The sequence below is a fragment of the Notothenia rossii genome (assembly GCF_949606895.1).
Source record: "Notothenia rossii genome assembly, chromosome: 2".
NCBI classification, from domain to species: domain Eukaryota; kingdom Metazoa; phylum Chordata; class Actinopteri; order Perciformes; family Nototheniidae; genus Notothenia; species Notothenia rossii.
Genome location: NC_136904.1, coordinates 11,634,037 through 11,656,694, shown reverse-complemented (window position 1 = coordinate 11,656,694; position 22,658 = coordinate 11,634,037). Strand labels below are relative to the sequence as shown.

Here is a 22,658-nt window from a genome sequence, read left to right as displayed (position 1 = left end):
AGAATGGAGAGTCCTGAAAGCCTTGGTATATGACCAACACAGAGAGCAGCATCACTCATTAGATAATGCTTTAATACCAGAGGGGAAATTCAGTTTACTCACAGGAACAAGATGGAGTCACTCCTCTTCACATCCCAGGATTCTGAAAGTCAAGATTATTCAATTACATCCCAATTCATTATTTAACAGTTCTAAAAGATGCAGATTATTTATTTCTCCTTTAATCTTTCAAAATAAGCACGTGTCCTGCAGTAATATCCCACAATGCTCATGGGAGTGGACATGTTGGTAAAGCGTAACCACAGATTTATTCTGTGAGGTATTTCCAACGACACGGCCCTATAGGTAAAGGTCAGTCGGGATAGACCTCAGTTCTGTGACAGTCATACACTCTCACCTCTGCTGTGACGCCCTGCTGCATCCTGGGAGGACAGCCTCTGCTGCAGTATCCTGGGAGGACAGCCTCTGCTGCAGCATCCTGGGAGGACAGCCTCTGCTGCAGCATCCTGGGAGGACAGCCTCTGCTGCAGCACACCTGGAGGACAATAACGAGTGTGTCAGCACATGCAGTTCTGTCATATCATGATACCTTTAGATCAGTGTAATCTTATCGTGATCTAACAAAGGTTTAGGAGATTAGTATGCGAGTAGTTACCAAAGCTGGGCAGTTTCAGATAATAACCAAAATGTAAGAACTGCACCCCGAAGTAAATAATCATCATTTCATTTGACTGAGTAGTCGGGAGGAATTTGCAACCCATCAACACATTTGGTTTTTCGCTGCACAAACACTTCAAGTGGAGATAACCAAAACATGACCTCTAATGAGAACTACCATATGGTGAATGAGCTGTGTGAGGAAGTTGGTTTATGCCAACTATCAAGAGGAAGACGTTTATTTTTTGTTAAAGCGTCTCACTGGCATGTACTAAAGCCACCTGCATACAGCTTTTTAAAGTCAGCCTGCTTCTAATGACGTAATGTTTCAAATAACATACCAGGACTCCACACACAGGCAGCATGGAGACCAACGATGCCAGTTATTGAGTTTGTCTCGCACTGACTTATGAACTAACCAGCTGAGAAAGCAGCTGGCTGCAGATACCGTACAGTGCTGTAAGCATCAGGTGTTTTCAATCATTGGACAGATATCAGAATTGTAGGAAGACAAACCCACCTACTGCTTTCAAAAGTTCTGGAGTCTCAGGATTCTTGACTCAGGATTGTTCTGCCATCACAGCCACCTAAACACAGGAGACACATCAAGTCATCACAGTTACCAAACATCTCAACTTTAAACTCATTTTCCTGCATTTAACTTATTTGGTGGGCATCAAAATCTAACTGAACAAAATGACAAGTGCTATTTAAAGGTCCCATGTCATGCTTTTCTGGTTATTACCCGTTCCCTTGTGGGTTATGTAGCTTTTTCTGCATGTTAACGGTCTGCAGAGTTACTATGGGTTTCCATAAGCAGTGGCAGCAGAGAGACTGCTGTATTTTGTTCAGTTGGGCATCTCTCAATCACACTTCAGAGCAGTTGAACATTAAGCCAATCATCATGACACTTGAACAGTAACTGAATTCTGAAATGCAACTTACCAAGCTCTCCTTAAGGTTTCATCACCTGCCAAAGAACAAAGAATGTTTAAAGGACTGCCATAAACAAAAATATGTATATTTATAAATGTAACAGATGTCTTTTCTCATAAGTAACACTGCTACAACCAGCAGCAGTGGGTTGCAAGAGAATATTTGCTCTATGCACTGTATGAGCTCTACGGCCCACCTAACAGGACCAGAGCTCATACTGTGCCAAGCAGACAAGAGTATCAGGTCCAGATAACATTAAATGCAAACTAGTCGTTTATGAACTTTGTGCCAAAAACCTATGACAAGTCAAATGTCCATGGAAGCCTGAAGGTTTAGGTTGTCAGGCTCCTGCAGTAAAAAAAAGCAGACCCCCCCCCCCCCCCCCCCGACTAGTTTCATGGTCTGATATGAAGTGATGACAGAACACACATGATATCTAAATTGGTTTCACTGTTTGTCTTTCTGACTGGACTTATCATACGATAAATAAAAATGAACTCGATAACTTTTCTGACCTCGATAAATTGCCGTTTACATGTGTTTTTGTTTACATAACAGTGTTTCCCCTAGGGTGGAGTCATAGCAGCGGTGCTAAGGCACGTGGGCCCAGCATAATGTGAGCTCGGAGTGCGTGGAATTTTTTAGTGCGTGCGGAGCGCGCCCCGCGAATTTGTTTCTGTGTGACAGCACAAGAGAGGCTCTTGAGGCCTAGTACCAGGGCCGGTTCTAGACAATTTGCTGCCCTAGGTGAGATTTTAGGCGACATTTTATGTGTAAAGAATAAATGAAAAATCTCAACAAAAGACAAATACACTGCAAAAACAGAAACTTATTGAGTAAAATACTTCAATCTGGTGCACTTTGAGCACACAATTACTAGAGACCTGATCTAGGGGGCACAACTCTAAAAACGCCCATATGAAAAAGATCGGTTTACATTTTAATAATCAAATAAGTATATGAACATAACCTACCATAGCCAATAACAAATAAATATGGCTTATTTTATTTTTGTTATTCATTCATATCTTATTTTACCTAGTTAACATTTATTTATTCATATTTTTGTATCTCTCCAACTTTAAACTATATTTTTGGTTTACTGTCCAAGTATACATTGGAATGATTTCAAACCTGTTTTTATTTATCCTAATAATTATAAAGGAGTGCCTTGGAAATATGTGTTTACATAATTTGTGGTCAAAACGTGAGAGACCCACTGAGATAACTTAAGACTAAAATTAACTATCTAAATACTCAGAGAGTGCTTAACCTCACTGAGCCTCTCAGTCTGACAGGAGAGCTCTCCTCCACCCTGGTTGTAGAAACATCTACTTCTTATATCCGTTATATCCGCAGCTAGCACCAGATTCTAATAACAACAGCGCCGGTACCGGTGCACCCTCTCCCTTGCTCGCTCTCTCGCTACCACGCTCGCATTTGATAAGCCAACATCCCCCACTTTCATCACTTACAGCACCCACCGTACAGGGCAAATTAAACGTGTAACCGGGGTGAAAAGGGTGTTACATTTACTTAATTATGAATGTTGTTACATCAAGGCCGAACATTTGGATGAGCACCAACGGTCAAAAATGTTTTTTTCCCTCCCAGAGCTACCAGCGCAGCGCCCCCCCAGATCTGGCGCCCTAGGCGACCGCCTGTGTCGCCTAGGGCAGTAACACAAATACTACAAATCGACACAACAAACAATCAGTATATCAGTCTATTTAATTTATTGTTTTGGTTGTGTGTGATTTAATACATTTTGATAATTTAATCAATTTGTTTAATTTATTATATTACATTTATATATTTTAATATTATTTCTCATTTCATTTGCCATGTTGAATGTTCAATAAAAAGTTCTGTTTTAAAGGAAGTACTTGAATTATTATCATCATTATGTATCGTCCAACAAAATTAATTATCGTGACAGGCCTACACAGACAGACACTCATTTATACCATAGACAACCCCATTAGACAGAATCCATGAAAAACAAATACTAACCTCAAATCCAAGAGGGGCAGCACAACATCTTCCCCCATCGAGGTGAGCAGTAAAATCATATCCTGCAATAAAAAGGGAAAAACATAAGTTTGTTATTATTCAGGAGGTTTGAACATAGCCATCTCATCCAACAATTAAAGTGAGCCAATACTGTAAGCAAAAGCAACTAGATGTTATAAAAGGAAACGGGAAACCTGATGGTGGGGGGTGGTTAGAGGAAACAGTGATGCATCTCTAAACCAATAGACATGGTGAATGTGCCAGGCCTCATTGACACCGTTCTGCAACCAGCAGTGCAGAGGTGAAAGCAAAACCTGATGTTCTATAGCGACTGTTGTCCTGAGATCAGCCCACTGCACAGGGCCGTCCTCTTGACAAGTGGCTCTGCTAGGACCAGCTCAGCGATCTGGTACTGATCCAAGCCCAGTCCAGAAAGCCTTGGCATATGACTAACACAGAGAGCAGCATCACTCATTAGATAATGCTTTAATACCAGAGGGGAAATTCAGTTTACTCACAGGAACAAGATGGAGTCACTCCTCTTCACATCTCAGGATTCTGAAAGTCAAGATTATTCAATTACATCCCAACTCATTATTTAACAGTTCTAAAGATGCAGATTATTTATTTCTCCTTTGATCTTTCCAAATATATAAGCATGTGTCCTGCAGTAATATCCCACAATGCTCATGGGAGTGGACATGTGGGTAAAGCGTAACCACAGATTTATTCTGTGAGGCATTTCCAACGACACGGCCCTATAGGTAAAGGTCAGTCGGGATAGACCTCAGTTCTGTGACAGTCGTACACTCTCACCTCTGCTGTGATGCCCTGCTGCATCCTGGGAGGACAGCCTCTGCTTCAGCATCCTGGGAGGACAATCTCTGCTGCAGCATCCTGGGAGGACAGCCTCTGCTGCAGCACACCTGAAGAAGGCAGGCAGGAGAGAGTGAGAACATGTTGCAGCATTCATGTTTTATCATTACTTGACATGCATTTCTCCCTTTTGATGAAATTAGTTACATCTGCAGTGGTTTGCATGTACTATGTACAGACACAGGGTAAAGACATGGCTTTCTAATGAATAATGTTTCAACAAACATACCAGGACTCCACACACAGGCAGCATGGAGACCAACGATGCCAGTTTGTGAGTTTTGTCTCGCACTGACTTATGAACTAACCAGCTGAGAAAGCAGCTGGCTGCAGATACCGTACAGTGCTGTCATTACACAACATGTTTCACACTCTCCATATCACTCTCGACAGTTACTTTGAAAACATGGTTTGTTTTCCTCCTGGAATCTTGTGCATTTATAGCAGCCACCTGTTGGTTTAAACCCTCTTGTTAAGGGACGTCAGAGTACTTACATCATGCTGCAGTGTTGAAGGCCAGAGAGGACACCTGTTGAGGCAGAACTAAAGTTACTATGGGTTTCCATAAGCAGTGGCAGCAGAGAGACTGCTGTATTTTGTTCAGTTGGGCATCTCTCAATCACACTTCAGAGCAGTTGAACATTAAGCCAATCATCATGACACTTGAACAGTAACTGAATTCTGAAATGCAACTTACCAAGCTGTCCTTAAGGTTTCATCACCTGCCAAAGAACAAAGAATGTTTAAAGGACTGCCATAAACAAAAATATGTATATTTATAAATGTAACGGATGTCTTTTCTCATAAGTAACACTGCTACAAACAGCAGCAGTGGGTTGCAAGAGAATATTTGCTCTATGCACTGTATGAGCTCTACGGCCCACCTAACAGGACCAGAGCTCATACTGTGCCAAGCAGACAAGAAATGCATCAATCCCAACAGTACACATGTATTTGAGGAAAACAGTAATGTTGAGTAGCATGCCCAGGCTTGCTGTATTTAAAGAGGTGGAGTCTATTAAACTGACATGCTATGAAGTGGTTGATGACGTTTTGGATACCTCGGCAGCGAGGGCCACCCTTACCCTACCCCAGATCTTATAAAACAAGAGAATCAGGTCCAGATAACATTAAATGCAAACTAGTCGTTTATGAACTTTGTGCCAAAAACCTATGACAAGTCAAATGTCCATGGAAGCCTGAAGGTTTAGGTTGTCAGGCTCCTGCAGTAAAAAAAGAAGAAGCAGACCCCCGACTAGTTCCCGCGAGTTTCACGGTCTGATATGAAGTGATGACAGAACACACATGATATCTAAATTGGTTTCACCGTTTGTCTTTCTGACTGGACTTATCGTACGATAAATAAAAATGAACTCGATAACTTTCCTGACCTCGATAAATTGCCGTTTACATGCGTTTTTGTTTACATAAGGATGTGACCAGCATTATAGCCAGGCGCGCTGTGTCTGCCGGCCCGCCGCGTGAGATATATATATATATATATATATATATATATATATAAACGTGGAGGTGTTGTTTCCTTGTTTAGCGATACACAGCGAAACACAGCCAAACTCATCCTGAGCACACACAAAGTCACAGCCGAAGTAAAAACAATAAGTGTGGCTTGATATTGAGTAAGAAAAAGGTTGATAAACGCTGTGAGAATGGGTCTGCAGAGAGAATTTCGCCACGATACCAACTGTCTGTTATCATCCTGCAGCAGGGAGGAGAAATCAGCAGAGCTGCCTGCACTGAGTGTGTGTGTGTGAGGAAGCCTGTAGATTGGTCAATTTGGACCAATCAGCGGGGGCTTAACGTAACGGCTCCACGGACGTAACGGCTCCACGGATTGGTCCATTTGGTTCCGGGAAACGCATGACATCATGAGTTACCCGGAAGAATCAATGGACAGTGACGTATCTCCAACAAGGCGTTTTTGGGAGGTATTTTCTGTGTTAAGAGTTTTACTCGCTTCAGGGTGTACTTTGAGGGCTTTGACTCTGCAGACCGTTTACATGCATAAAAACCTTCATAACACAGAAGGGGACGGGTAATAACCGGAAAAGCATGACATGGGACCTTTAACATCAGTGGGCCACTGCAAATGATGGTGAGAAGCTAAACTATCTATTAATGATGTCAATGACAGGGAGTGTGATTGTTGAAATAGGGCGTTAGCGGTGTTGCTGTTCAAAGAAGAATGACAACACTGTAGATCACCAACACTACGGTTTATTTTTTATTCACAGGCAAGTCAACGTTGTCGCAGTAAAAGTCCCAAGATAGCTCCTGGTGCAATAAAATGTTCCCTTTCAGTGTTTTACTATTATGTCTGATGTTTCTCTATTAATATTGCTGCTGCATTAATGTGTATGTTGCATGTTACTGCTGTAGATGTGTTTCCGAGCCGCTCCGATTACAACGAGTTACAACGAGAACGTGACGTCATATTTACACAAGACGGATCCTTTCTAGCCGTAACCGGTGGCCTTTGGTGACGCCACGCGACGCAGAATAACTTTATAAAATAAAGTTGCCATACTTCGGATTACATTAACGACATCTGAATAATAATAATGTAAATAAATGTTATCAACTTTTAAAGGGAAAATACTCTCAGGTCCTTAAATAAACATTCTAAAGCCATGCCGCCAGTAAAGCAGTTTGCATGCTACGTGCATCAGGACTGAAACTTTTGCACATCTGTATGAATGCAGTCTTCTCATTCATTTAACTCAAAATACTATCCTCACCCAGCTAGAGGCCCCGCACGAGACAATATGCAATGCACTTAAGATGCCGGTGTATCAACTACACGAGGAGGAAAGGCTAACAGCCTTTCTAGCATTAAGCTAACTAGCAGCTACTGTGCTCAACCGGGACAACGTGGCGTCCACAACGTGAGCACGTCGCGTTTCACATGTCTTATTAAAATCCCACTAAAGTAACTTGACTTACACATGAGGACATGTTGTGTTGTGCCAGGTATTTTCAGCGAATATTTACCTTCTGCGTGTTTTCTGGACGACCAGGGGCCTCAGTGTTTTAGCGTGCACAACACGTGTTACCGAATAAAATGTGGTACGAACGACCAACTGGTGAGAGGTGAAATCCCTCCCCTTCCGGTTCTTCTTGTTCTTTTCTTTAATGGCGAATCGCTTCCACTTGGAGCATATATCGCCACCTACTGTTTAGTTATTAAATGTTCATACTAAATCCTTGTCCTCAGACCAGTGCTTTTGAGGAATTTGAAGATCAGCTTGTTTGCTTCATTTCTTGATTTACTTTCAAATATTGCCTTGAAATCCATGTCCTTGATGTTGAGTTGTTCCAGTGCAGTTTTCAGAATGAATCTTTGTCTGTTATAGTCCGGGCAGCTAAAAAATACATGATGTATTGTCTCTGGTTGTTGGCAACCATCACAATTGCCATTTGGATGTTTTCCAATCAGATGCAGTGATGAGTTTAGTCCAGAGTGTCCCAATTTTATCCTGCTGTTGATGCTCTGCTCTCTTCTACTACTACCCCACGTGCTTCCTGTTCCTACTTCCCTTTGTATCTGATATAAATGTCTTCCTTTGGTGTTACTGTCCCATAGTTTTTGCCATTGTTGCTTGATAACCACTTTAGTAAAAGATTTGACTTCTGCTCTACTGATGGGTACACTAATATCAATCTGGTTTGCTTTCAAACCACATTTTGCCAGTTGATCCACTACTTCATTCCCTCTAATGCCCACATGCGCTGGAATCCACACAAATTGAACAACAATTCCCAGATGAACTAACCTAAACATGCTTTGTAAAATTTCATGTAAAATATCCTGACGACATTCTGAAGAGAAGTTGTTTATACTCTCCAGAGCTGCACTGGAGTCAGAGCAAATGACCACTCGCATTGGCTGTATTTCCTCTACCCACTGAAGTGCTAGAGAGATAGCCATCATCTCTACTGTATATACTGCAATGTGATCACTTGTACGCTTTCCCACTTTGACTTTTAACTCAGGAACATAAAATGCACAACTCGTTAGACCATTTTCTGGATTTTTGGATCCATCAGTAAATATTTTTATAAAGTGCCCATATTGTTCATGTAGAACAGTGTTCACATAAGCCTGTACATTGAATTTGTTTTTCATTGAATGTACCCGTTTCAATAGTGATAAATCTACTATAGGTTGAGGTAGCAACCATGGTGGAACAGCTGATAACAACACCGTCGGACTAATATTCCATTCCTTAACTTTTAATTCCTTACATATTTCCGAAACACAAAAACAAAAACTTTCTTTTTTTATTTTGTTACTCTCCCAACTTGTTTGTACAGTTTGTTTAGTAGGGTGAGTATCTTTATGACCCTGTAGATTTGCCCAGTAATGAACAATTAACTGCTTTCTCCTAAAAGAAATAGGTACTTCTCCGACCTCTACCTGAAGTGCCGACACTGGTGTAGATCTTACTGCCCCACAGCATATCCTTAGTGCTTGTGCCTGGACTCTATCTAATTTTTGAAGAGAAGAGTATGCAGCTGACCCTAAAGCTATTAGTCCGTATTCTATGGCTGATCTAATTAAGGCCGTGTATACGTTCCTCAAAGCAGCTTTATCAGCCCCCCACTTAGTGCCTGCCAAGCACCTCATAACATTTAAAACCCTTTTACATTTATCTACGACTTTATCAATGTGAGTACTCCATGTGACTCTCTCGTCTAACCATATTCCCAGAAATGTAAATGTCTTCACTTTCTTTAGATCTTGTCCATAAAGTTTTAACCTAACCTCCTCACCTATCCTTTTCCTCGTAAAAAATAAAGTTTCAGTTTTTTCCACCGACAATCTAAACCCCCATGTCAGAGACCAGCTTTCAATTTCCCTAATGGCTTCCTGAATCTTAGCTACAATATATTTTACATTTCTGCCCCTTTTCCAAATAGCTCGATCATCTGCAAAAAGTGACTTACCAATATCAGATCCTACTTGTGTATATATATATCATTGATCATGATAGAAAATAAAAGAGGACTGATGATACTCCCCTGCGGGGTTCCATTTTCAACTTCATGCCTTCGAGAATATGACTTGCCAACTCGGACTCTGATGGCACGGCCAAACAAAAAATCCATAATCCAATTATATACATTACCTCCCAGACCCATAATGTCCAGTTTTATTAATAATCCTTCCTTCCACATCATATGATAAGCTTTTTCCACATCAAAGAATACAGCTACAACACACTCCTTGTTCGCTTGGGCTTTCCTGACTTCAGACTCCAGGCACAGCAGTGGATCTAAAGTACTCCGCCCTCTTCTAAACCCACTCTGATAAGGAGTCATTAGTTCATTTTTCTCAATGTAGTATGTTAGCCTTTCTGTTATCATTCTTTCCATAACTTTACACAAGTGTGATGTCAGAGCTATAGGTCTATAACTGCCTGGACTGGTTGGATCTTTCCCAGGTTTCCTAATAGGAATAATGACTGACTCTTTCCATATTATTGGCAGCTTCCCTTTCTCCCAGATCTTATTGTACATCTCCAGCAGCTTTCCTAATGCAAAATCACTTAATTTGGTCAACATTATATAACATACATTATCTTTCCCAGGAGCAGTCATTTTACACTTACTTAATGCTCTTCTCAACTCTTGAATAGAGAAAGGTATATTTACAACACTCTGCGACGAATGTCTTTCTTCACATACATTAGGATGCTCATCTAACACTTCCTGCCTCCTGATCTTACCTTCTTCTGTCAAATTTTCCGAAGAATGAACTCTGAAAAAAATTTCAGCTACAATTTCTGCCTTCTCCAAAGCACCAGTGGCAACTTCCCCTCCAATCTCTAATACTGGCAGGTTACTCTGATGTCTTATTCCCCTCATCTTCTTAATCATTCCCCATACTTTATCTAATGGTGTAGTTCTCCCAATACTTGAACAGAATCCTCTCAAACACTCCCTTTTTGCTCTTTTAACAATGTTCCTTACCTGAGCCTGTGCCTTTTTATATTCTAATAAATTATGTAATGAATGTGTCTTTCTTAGCTTTCCAAACAGCCTGATTTTGTTTCGGATTGCATCATTACAGTCTTTGTTCCACCACGGTACCATCTTAACACATTTACCAAGTTTCCCAGTTTTATTCCCAATAGTTTGATTAGCGCTTTTAATTATATTTGAAGTAAATTGCGCATTTATTTCATCAATACTTTCTGCCATATCAATCTGATCCAATTCATTATCGCACAATTTAGCAAACATCTCCCAATTTGCTTTAGAAAAAGTCCATCTCATGATACCGTCTAGCTCAACCACATGATTTATATCAAACTTGATTATAATTGGAAGATGATCACTCCCAATACTGTTATTTGTCAATACTTCCCAACTGCTACCAGAAGCTAATTCACTTGTTACAAGAGTTAGGTCGATCGCAGACTCTGTTCCATCTCTAAAATTGATCCTTGTACCTTGCCCATTATTTAAACAAACTAATTCCTTTGCCTCCATTAAATCCTCCACCACCTGTCCATTGTAATCTGTTGATCTCCCTCCCCACATTGTATTATGTGCATTAAAATCACCACACCATATTATTTCATTTCCTTGGCAAAGACTGTCTAATTCCTCTATTCTGAGTTTATTACATGGATTATAAAAATTCAGGACACTAATTTTCCTTTTATTAATCCAAACTTCTACACCCACTATTTCTAAATCATGACTGTTCTTAAAAGTTAGCTTACTATAAGACATGACTTCTCTGATAAAGATTGCACATCCCCCTCCCTGGCCATCATTTCTATCTTGTCTTATAGCAGTATATCCCCCAATTATGAAGTCCAAATGAGTCTTCAGCCATGTTTCTTGAATACAAATAACGTCTGGTTTTTCTTTTAACTGATATATATAGGTCTTGAATTCTTGTCCATTTGCAATAAGGCTTCGAGCATTCCATTGCAGAATGAGAAAAACCATTCATCTATTCAATCTGTGAATCATCATTATTGGTGGCTAGCATTTCATGTATCATTTCAATGGTTATTGAGTAAGCTAACTCACTGTAATAATTGTGTAGAAGTTGTGCTTTGAGTAGTGCATGCTTTTGTTCTCTTTTTGTCCCTCACAGTTAGTAGGCATTGTGACCTAGTGGACCAGACCTGCCCATATGAGGGGAAACCCACCATGTAATAGTGTAAAGTATTGTTTACCCGTTGACTGCTGAACATTGACATTTTAACATGTATATTTGTGAAATAAAGCTGCATTCTATTTGGTAATTCATGCCTCTGTCATTTTCCTTGTGAAGGGAAGCCCCACAATCTGCAAAACAACTTTGAATTTAGATTGAGGGTCCACAGGTTCCTCCATCCCCTCAACAGGAGTTGGTGTTGTCAGCTATTTAAAGGGGACCCCAGCCACAGTACCACATATGCATCAGAGAGGGTGTTTTCACTGTTGGCCTAATATATTATTGGTCAACTGAACTTGGCAACACTAAACACAACCACACCTTAAGCTAAGCAAAAACAGTCTACATGCTCACCTGGAGATGGCCCACTATATGGGTAATAGTCAAATGAGTGCCACAAGACCTTTCTATGACACGGAATAGGAACAGACCACAGCTCTGATTTAGTAGATCTTGCTGACCAACTATTGCTGGGTTGATTTAACAAAAAGCATCTTTAAATTGAGATTATGTTTCTCAGAAGAAAGAGAAACTGTGCCATTTGAGGGGTCACGAGAGTGGAAAAGTGCTTTATAAATGCTGCCAATTTACCATATACACAATTTCTATCTCCTTCCCTCCTTCCTTTCCATGATCTTTGAACTGAAGCTGATACTCTAGTTTTGGGTTATTTTGGGAGTTTAAACTTGTTGTACTGTTGTCCAGGGTGTGGTCCGTTTGCATTAGTCAACAATGCACAGAAGGATTGTGGGCACTTTTGTTTCACCCGGTTATTTTCCAGTAACTCTTCAATCAAATAACACACAAAGGAAAAACCCAAGAAGTTTGACTTTTTTTTTAAAATGATGATCAATTTGAATACTTTAGATTGTTTTTGTTTCCCAACGAAAAACAATAATCATACATTTTATATGAATTGCATTGAAATCTGAGACGCAGGTGATGATAAACATGTCTGTTACCATGCTGCCACTTTTTGAGTTTCACGCCATGCCATGCCACTACGGTATATTGAATAGTGCTATATATATATTATACTCTGTAATCTTAACTATATCTGATAGATCAAGCCCTCCTTTCGTCAGTCTTCCTTTAAAACAACAGAGAGAATGAATGTCTTGTTTATCAGAAAATAGTACTGTTGAGTACATTTTAGGTTTGTACGTTTATGTCCATGTGAAAGATAAACATGATAAGTAGTGTCCCTGTCCATTAAACACCTGTTGTTCCCATAACCAGAAAAAGAGTGATGGTACTTTTCCCAATAAATCATGTCGCTAAGACTAGGCTCATCACTTTGAAGCATTCCTAAATCAAATCTGTGCAAAAGTTAATGTTTATTGAACAAAATTACACAAACAATAACCAAAGCAGGACTATACGGTCAACAGAAAAGAGCAAGTTCAGCCCGTTGGTCATCCACACACCAGGTGCCGTAAATACCTGACTACATCCATGTGATCATTGAATGATATACAACTGTGTGTGGTTCAAACAAATAAGTATAATACCAGGAATAATAAGCAACGGCTAAAATCTGTGGATCAAAATGTTATAATAATGCATCATCAATATTATTTACTAAATGTATTTATGATATTTAAAAAAAGGTGTAGAAATAATTCCTTTGATTAACCCCTGGAGCGACCAGTGTGAATATGAAGCATTCAAGAAAATAAAGGTTAGATGAAAGGACTTCTGTTCACACACATATACAAGTTTACATCTGTGTCTTTATTGTTATCATGTTAACAAAACAGTTGATCACGTAACATCTCAGCTGCTAAGGACAAGTTGTGCGAGATGCACAAACTGAGGGAAAAGTTGCTGAACAACGCACATCATTCCACATCCCTCGAAAGTTGTTGACTACACAGTCTGCACCTCGTCCCCTGTTGTTTGGTTGTCCTCTATACCAAAAGAAATACTTGGGTACAGACCCATCAGACCACATCCATCTTCCTTCTTTGGCGATGTCATGGAGTCCGATCCATGTTGCTCCCTCAGCAGGGTCAGAGATTTTGATCAGGAATTTGACAAAATCCTCTTCCTCTCTACTGTGGATAGACAGCAGGTTGCCTCCCTGGGACACACAGTAGAGCTCTGCATCAGCCCAGGTCCTCTCTGTGTTGAAATACTTGTAGCAGCGGCCGTTGAAGGAGAACCAGAAGGAGGGACAGGTGTCTTGCTGTTGCTCCATTTGAGGGTCATCTGAAGAAGACACAGCACCCAGAGCCAGGCCCAACAGGAAGAGGAAAACCAGCATGATGATGATGTCACCGTCTCTGTCTGTTAAAGTTGCACTGAACCGTTGGAGAGGATGGAGATTGTGAAGCTTCAAGTGACAGGCTGCTTCTTATACTGTATATGTGTGGGAATGTGATGTCATTGTCACGTGACGTGATCACATGACCGGTGACCGGTAAAATGTAAGTTATAAAAGTTTTTCCGGCAGTTTCAGAAAACCTTTCTCTTGGCTGCACGCTCACCGTTATCTCCCTCAAGGTAGGACTCGCGGGTTTAAGGTGGTTTTATGGTCTTTTCAATGAACCTATGGAAGGGTCTCAGGTCAGATTGGATTTCATTAGGGCGAGGGCAAGATACGCTTAGACCAAATTAGCTGGTCAACCAGCCTGACCAGCTAAGTTGACCAGCTTGGCTGGTTTAGAGGGGTTTTGGACACTTTAGCTGGCCAGGATAGCTGGTTTAGCTGGTTTAGCTGGTGCACCAGCTAAACCAGCTAAACCAGCCAAACCAGCTAAACCAGCCATCCAGGCCAGCTAAGAAAAATAGCATAGACCAGCATAGTATGCTGGTCACCAGCATCCATCTATCACCAGTTTATGTTTAATAATAGTATTAAATATACCATGCTGGAAGCTTACCAGGATTCCAGGTGACCAGCATACATTGTTTAAATACTGGTGTGATTATTTAAACTAGAAAACATAAATATATTACAAAGATTCATTGTGTCATGTATTCTTGTATCTACCAAAATAAAGACATTGTATAGTGTTCATAACAGTATTTTAATTGAATAAATAGCAATAAATAGCTAGTTAATATAATAAAATACACAGTAACAATACAAATAACAACCAACCTGCAAATCAACGTACACATCAAAATAAATATATTATCTAAAACGGGTTCATTTGATTTTAAATAAAAGCAATAAATATAATTCAATATTTAAATGGTAACAAAAACAGTAACACTATGTATGATAAGAAAAAGGCAACAAAGAAAGTGTTTTTTGTTTTTCCTTGTTCATGTCCATAATGTTTCCCGTTGTGTAGCGTCCAGCCTTTCCCAATCTGGCCTGCACTTCTGTCTGTTGAAGCCACTTCTTGAAGCAAACTGAAAAGAAATGTACTGATATAAGTACACTGTAAAAAGAAAACTTGACATTTACATTAACATTTGGGCTGCTGTGGTTGCCAGAACCGTTAAAGTATGGTAAAATACATTACAAATTGCAGTACAACAATTGCTTATGGTGAATTACAATGGCAAAAAAAATAGAGCTAGTGTACACGGTCTAGCTGTATTATCCGGGAAATAGAAGAATCGGATCAGGGTTCGGTATTGGCAGACAATCAATATCAAATTAATCGGATCATTATTAGCATCAGCACTTAATCACCTTTGTCGACTTGCAGCCTAAATATAAAGATAACTCCACTCCTCTCCTACCACTCTTACCTCTAATGAGCCTTGGTAGAACTAGTGTCGGAGTCATAGGGTCCAGGACTGACTGAAGACATGTGGAACAGAGTCATAGGGTCCAGAACTGACTGAAGACATGTGGAACAGAGTCATAGGGTCCAGAACTGACTGAAGACATGTGGAACAGAGTCATAGGGTCCAGGACTGACTGAAGGTATGTGGAACAGAGTCATAGGGTCCAGAACTGACTGAAGACATGTGGAACAGAGTCATAGGTTCCAGAACTGACTGAAGACGTGTGGAACAGTCATAGAGTCCAGAACTGACTGAAGACATGTGGAACAGAGTCATAGGGTCCAGGACTGACTGAAGACATCTGGAACAGAGTCATAGGGTCCAGGACTGACTGAAGACATGTGGAACAGAGTCATAGGTTCCAGAACTGACTGAAGACATGTGGAACAGAGTCATAGGGTCCAGGACTGACTGAAGAAATGTGGAACAGAGTCATAGGGTCCAGAACTGACTGAAGACATGTGGAACAGAGTCATAGGGTCCAGGACTGACTGAAGACGTGTGGAACAGTCATAGAGTCCAGAACTGACTGAAGACATGTGGAACAGAGTCATAGGGTCCAGAACTGACTGAAGACATTTGGAACAGAGTCATAGGGTCCAGAACTGACTGACGACATGTGGAACAGAGTCATAGGGTCCAGAACTGACTGAAGACATGTGGAACAGAGTCATAGGGTCCAGAACTGACTGAAGACATGTGGAACAGAGTCATTGGGTCCAGAACTGACTGAAGACATGTGGAACAGTCATAGGGTCCAGAACTGACTGAAGACGTGTGGAACAGTCATAGGGTCCAGAACTGACTGAAGACATGTGGAACAGAGTCATTGGGTCCAGAACTGACTGAAGACATGTGGAACAGAGTCATTGGGTCCAGAACTGACTGAAGACATGTGGGACAAAGGACAGTCATGGTTCCATGTACAGGGAACTGGAACTTCGAACAGGTGTTTTCAACCTTTCTGCCTGAAGATTCACAAGTTCTTGATCAGGTGTTTGATGTGGGCTGGCATGATCCTTTCTGCAGCGATAAATAAAGAAAACATTGTTAATAATAGTAATGATGGTAACAACAATAATATTAGTATAACTATTTATATAGCACTTAAACAATTGCAATTGATTCTCACAACAAAAATAAAGAACAAAACAATAAAAAAACAAATGATTATAGGAATGTTAAGAGACAAAGAAATGATGAACATTCTGAGAGGCCGACTACAAAAGGTAGACTCAATGGCTCTTGATGACATCAATGAGCAGTCCCAATAGATGCTGTTATATAAAAAGAAATAGAATAGGTCCAGATTTCTTTTATTTTGTGTTGTTTGATTTGTTTTATTGATTGCTGATGGATGTTAAGATGTGTTTTACAATTATAACAAAAATATTATTGTAATTGGAATCAAAAAGATTGCAAATCATAGTTTTAATAAAATCACTAGCAATATAGGATTTATTCAACAGCAGTAAAGCATTAAGTTGCTAAATTAACGTACACTGAACTGTAAAACTTACCACTATTTAGGAAAGGATCAGAATCAGAAGGATTGACTAGTAGGACAGCGAAGAGGTGGAGAAGGTCTCTGTCATGTACAACCATTGGTAGATGTTACACCTGAAAGAAAGATAAGGAAATAAGACAACACAGGAGGACAAACATTTTCTTAAGTAAAAGACCAAATCATGTCAAGCTTTAACCTGAGCCTGTTTTTTCAGTCTTTACAATGCACTGTTGGAAATTACATTCCAAAGGCTAAATTCAAACTCAATACCATAAATAACTGGGTACCAAAGTGCTCTACCTGATAGAACACGTTCCACACCATCCGGCTGGGCCTTTTGCTGCATATCATCTCCTCCCTCTCTCTCTCTGGTGTTAGGTTCCAGTAGATCTCTATTATCCAATAAAACTGAAATTCTAAATTTTAAAAAAGTTTAAAACAATAAATTGCTTTTGGCATTGAAATGGATTAGAATCTCACCTTTTTACCTGGATGTCAGGAAGGCCAGGAAGTCGTTCCCTTCATGTCCACAACCAGTCATAGGAGTTCAAATGTAAAGCCTGACTGATGACAAGAGCGGGAGACTTACATTTTACAATTATATTTTAAATTAATACCAGAGCAGTGTGTACATAGGCCCTGTACGACGTGCAAATAACAGATCAAATCCCAGATGGACTCACACACTTTGGTGATGTCCTCATCTGATGTTTCATTTTTTAGCAGCAAAGTAACATTACTCAAAGTATATGTCGGACCCAACTCATTTACAGTATGTTTTGCATCTCCTCAACAATGGTCTGTATCATTGAGTAGAAAAAAAATTGTCCCTACAATTTCAGGTAGATTAACACACATTTGTAAGAAAAGTTTACAATGAAGCATTCTCTTTGTATTAAGCTAGCTGCCACATAAAGTACAGCTTAACATGCTAACCTTTGGTGAGCTAGTTAGCTAACTTCATGTTCAACACAAAACCTCTAATGGCATTACATTGACAATTTTAAACAAAACTTAAGTCTCTCAACTTGTAAGATAACCTTAAGTTAACTTACCCTTAAACAAACCCTTAAATAACTACATCACGTTTTTCAGGGGAAAAACAAACTGCAGAAAACGTTAGCTGCTAACTGTTGTTAGCTAAGACAGCTAGCTCTTGTTAAGGGAAGTAACATTAGCTTACTAGCAAACGTAAGGTTAAAGGGGAGCTATCATGCAAAATTCACTTTTGTACGTCTTTTATACATGACATTTAGCTGTCCTTTCAGGTCCCTCCCCTTTTGGGAGCGTAGGGCAGAATTAGGAGGGAATTCCGTCTCGTAGCTTTTGTGCACTGTTTTGAAATGCAGCTCCTAAATTACCCTTCTTCGATAAAGCCACACTCGCATTGCAGATGAGACAGATGGACTTTGAATTGGAATAGATAAAAAAAAATCATCCTCCCACTCGGAGTGAAAATTATATATTTTGGGCTTTTTTGCATCTGCCATAATTGCTGTCTTGTGTGTGTGCGGACTGTCACTCCTGTTGACACGGACAACGTCAGCGAAATAGTGCCCACTGCCCACCAGCCACGCCCCGACACATGGGGTGACGCTGGGTGACGCCGGGCAATCGCAAAGCTTTGATGCGTCAAGTGCATTATTCTGGCACAGGAAGATTATGTTACAGGACATTAACGATAAAACAGAATATTGTTGTTATATTTTTAGACACATCTCGTGATCGACTGGGAATCTCCCCGCGACCCTTCTTTTTAACGAGTTGCTGCTCTTGTTCTGACATCTTCGCTCGCGCTGAACACTCACAACATGTCACTCCCACGTGGCCGGGTGGGCTTTAAGGGAGGGGCGAAAGCGCACCCAGCAAAATAATCGTATTTTGTCAATTATGCTGTTTTCATAATCGTCGCAAGCCATAATCGTAATCGCAATTGAAATACGATTAATTGCACAGCCCTATTCCTCGGTTATCGCTCCTTATCGCTCCTCGATCCTCGGTCCTCCGGCGGAAATAAGCGCCATGGGACGCTACTCAAGATGGCGCAGACAAATCAACTTCCGGTGATACAGAGGAGCGAGAAGCGAGGAAATGAAAATAATCGACCTGAGACGCAGCCCGGGCCTCAATTAAATGCCTGCAGCTAGTCCAAAACGCTGCTGCTGCACGTCTTCTGACTGGCCACAAAAAGCGCGACCACATCACCCCAATTCTGGCCTCACACTACACTGGCTTCAAATTCAGTTCCGAATTGATTTTAAAATCCTTTTATTTGTTTTCAAAGCCCTAAATGGGCTGGCTCCTGCCTATATAGCCAAACTCCTCCATCGCTACACCCCAGCCAGAGCTTTAAGGTCTGCTGACCAGCTGTTGCTGATAGTGCCCAAGACCAGGCTCAAAACCTGAGGTCACCGAGCCTTCGCAGCAGCTGGCCTCAGGCCTAGGGGTTTTTAAATCCTCACTAAAGACTCACTTCTTCTCCCTGGCCTTCTAGTCAGAGCGGAGCACGACACCTGACTATTCCCTGTGTTTTTGTTTTTTATATTTCTGTTGTAAATTATTGTCTTTTATTGAGATAGTAATGTGTTTTTATTACATGTACAGCACTTTGGCTCGACCAAAGTCTTGAACCAGCAAGACCAGCCTGGCCAGCTTGTCCAGCCTGGTAAACCAACTAAACCAGCCTAACACCAGCTAAAACCAGCCAAGCAACCCGGGAAACTGGCTATGGACGTTTGTTCACTTTCTTCTAGCTCTTATTATTATTTATAACATCTGTTTTTGTGTTTCCTCCATAGAGCTGAGTATGAGCGTTTCCCCTATTATCTATTACTCTGTCAAAGTAAGCCTGGTTTTTAACCTTCTTTAATTTTATATTGAACTGGTGTTTGAGCTGGCAACTATTATGTTGCGTTTGTCTTTTAAAAAGAATACTGTCCTCTAGTGCTTTTTTATTTTTATTTTCTGTCAATAGTTTTCTTGTGTGCAGATTGTGGGCAATATAATTGACTAAGTGTTTGTGTTAGAGTCTCCTCCTCCTCTGGGGGAACCTTGTCTGCTTTCAGTGTAGGGACTGCTCTGTGTGACACTTTAAAAGGGTGAGTAAGCTAACTCACTGTAATAATTGTGTAGAAGTTGTGCTTTGAGTAGTGCATGCTTTTGTTCTCTTTTTGTCCCTCACAGTTAGCAGGCATTGTGACCTAGTGGACCAGACCTGCCCATATGAGGGGAAACCCACCATGTAATAGTGTAAAGTATAGTTTACCCGTTGACTGCTGCTGTTTGTAAATTTTAACATGTATATTTGTGAAATAAAGCTGCATTCTATTTGGTAATTCATGCCTCTGTCATTGTCCTTGTGAAGGGAAGCCCCACAATCTGCAAAACAACTTTGGATTTAGATTGAGGGTCCACAGGTTCCTCCTTCCCCTCAACAGGAGTTGGTGTTGTCAGCTATTTAAAGGTGACCCCAGCCACAGAACCACATATGCATCAGAGAGGGTGTTTTCACTGTTGGCCTAATATATTATTGGTCAACTGAACTTGGCAACACTAAACACAACCACACCTTAACATAAGCAAAAACAGTCTACCTGCTCACCTGGAGATGGCCCACTATACTTTACGTTTTTTACAAGAGTATATGAAGATATTAAATCAAATGTTGGCACTGCTAAACATTGGCAGACAAAAAACAAATTATTTTCAAGTTTACAAGGCTTTTATTGTCATGTATGCATAGCTACAGTGTAGTTATGACAATGAACATCTTAGTTCACAGGCTCTTCCAACAGTGCAACACAATAAAACAGATAAGATAGTCAAGGTAAATAAAATAGAATATAATAGAAACGGTGTAGAAATGCAGTAATTGGAATATTGGAATATTGATATGAGTTGCAAACAGATGAATGTTATGGATGTTCTTTCAAAAGTTCAGGTATTTAACAGACTTATTACTTAATCTTATTATTTCTTACTACCTCCAGAAGATGTTTGTCGGGAGGGATGATAGTCTGTTTTTAAAAGATACGCTTTATTGCAAATGAAGACCAAGCTGCCAATCACACTGAAGCTTTGTAAACATTGAATTGCGCCACCACATTACCACAAACAATTCCCAGGTTGTGCAAAATGAAGATGAACATTAGTCAAAAAAGAGCATAAGCTTGTGTTGATATATATATCACATAAAACATAATTGATTAATTTCAGGGGAGACTTATTGCTTTGTGTCTAATTTTCTTTTCATTCACAACTGATCGTCGCTCTGACTTGCTCCTCTGCTGCCCTCCAGTGGCCACAAGGCACAACAGGTACTTTTACATGACAGCATGTAGCTCCAAACCACAAATGTATTTCCTTCTGAAAATGCACTTGCACTTTATTAAACCTCTAAACATGGCACATGAACCTGTCACCTCAACACAAATAAACTATATACAATTAAATAAGGAATATAGTACAATACGAATGCTCTAATAACAGTGAGCAGAGATGTATTTTGATGTGTGGGCATAATGGAAAGGGTAATAGTCAAATAACTGCCACAAGGCCTTTCTAGGACACTGAATAGGAACAGACCACAGCTCGGATTTAGGAGATCTTGCTGACCAAATATTGCTGAGTTGATTTAACAGAAAAGCATCTTTAAAATGAGATTATGTTTCTCAGAAGACAGATAAATTGTGCCTCATGTTTTAAAAACAAATCTAAAGTCTGCAAGCCAGACTGACTCTTTTCACTTTTTTAAGGTTACACCAGCAAACCCTTGTACCCAGATTTTAAATTACCACGTAGCTACATTTTAAACATTAAGCACTTTTCTATAACTTAGAGGCTGCACTGTCTGCTGTTCAGAAAAAGTTAAGGAGACTGGCTTTGAAGGTGAAATGTGCTGTCAAAGGGTGTGAATAATGCATTGTTTCCTTGTCAAAAAAGTGAACCATTATGTTGCGTATATCACAAACACAAAAAGGACTTTCATACAGACAGTAAGTGTACATCTGTGTCTTTATTGGGGCCAAAGGCATGTTAACAGAGTCACAGGTGAACAGTGACCTGGTTCAATAAGATGTATGTAATATCTCAGTTCCTAAACAAAGGCAATGCACAAACTGAGGGATTAGAATAATTACAATTGTAATCATTCCACTTGTGATCAAAACCATAGTTGGCGTGGACACAGTCTTCATTTCCATCATTGTTCGGCTCTCCGAAACTCCAAGAGATATAGTTGACTGCAGACCCATCAGACCACATCCATCTTCCCTCCATCTGGGTGTCACTGAGTCCGATCCAGGTGTATCCCTGAGTAGGGTCGTGGTTCTTGATCAGTGATTTGACGAAATTCTCTTCCCCTCGACTGTGGATAGACACCAGGTCGGCTCCCTGTGACACACAGTGGAACCCTGCTTGAGCCCAGGTCAAATGTGCGTCGATGTACTTGTAGCAGCGGTTGTTGAAGGAGTACCAGAACATGGGACAGCTGCCACGCTCAAGCTTCACTTCAGGGTCATCTGAAGGAGACACAGCACCCAGAGCCAGACCCAACAGGAAGAGGAACAACAGCATGATGATGTCTCTCCGTCACAGGAGCAGGAGGAAGGGTTGGTTGTCGGTTGAGTTTATTTGAAGCGTTCGATGGGATAGAGATTCTGAAGGAGACAGATGACAGGCTGCTTTTTTATATGCATCGAAGAGGGTGTTTTCACTGTTGGCTTAATA

At 40.4% G+C, this 22,658-nt stretch overlaps 1 protein-coding gene across 25 annotated transcripts in view; it reads right to left on the bottom strand.

Moving 5' to 3' along the window:
• The window catches only part of LOC307028377 (uncharacterized protein), a 33,585-nt gene that overhangs the window by 1,687 nt on the left and 9,240 nt on the right, over positions 1–22,658 (bottom strand). For 4 of the 25 annotated variants that reach the window (XR_013804965.1, XR_013804968.1, XR_013804969.1 and 1 more), the window contains 6 exons: positions 17,987–22,588; positions 17,412–17,495; positions 17,232–17,339; positions 16,945–17,044; positions 16,311–16,447; positions 14,783–15,040 (listed from right to left, as the gene is read on the bottom strand). The gene's annotated coding sequence lies outside the window, so the exon portion shown is untranslated. The other 21 variants (XR_013804952.1, XR_013804971.1, XR_013804953.1 and 18 more) reach the window with 19 other exon arrangements.